This window comes from Fulmarus glacialis, unplaced genomic scaffold, assembly GCF_000690835.1.
Source record: "Fulmarus glacialis isolate BGI_N327 unplaced genomic scaffold, ASM69083v1 scaffold1820, whole genome shotgun sequence".
In the NCBI taxonomy this organism is placed as follows: domain Eukaryota; kingdom Metazoa; phylum Chordata; class Aves; order Procellariiformes; family Procellariidae; genus Fulmarus; species Fulmarus glacialis.
Genome location: NW_009186876.1, coordinates 87,718 through 87,958, shown reverse-complemented (window position 1 = coordinate 87,958; position 241 = coordinate 87,718).

Genomic DNA, 241 nt, shown 5'->3' with positions numbered 1-241 from the left:
GGCAGTGCGAGTCGGGGATGTGGAGCGAGGAGCCTTGATCAAAGCAGCTGTGCCAATAAAAGTCCCTGGTGTAGATCCCGTCTTGCCAGTATGTTGTGTTTTGCTTGGAGCAGCTGTTCTCCATATTAAACTGCAGTGAATCGCTACAGGCATAAACCTTGCCTGAGACCTCGGGGGTAGGTTGGGGGAAGGAAGGCAAATACCAGAAGGAAAACCACGGGAAGCCATTCCACCCAGGCAT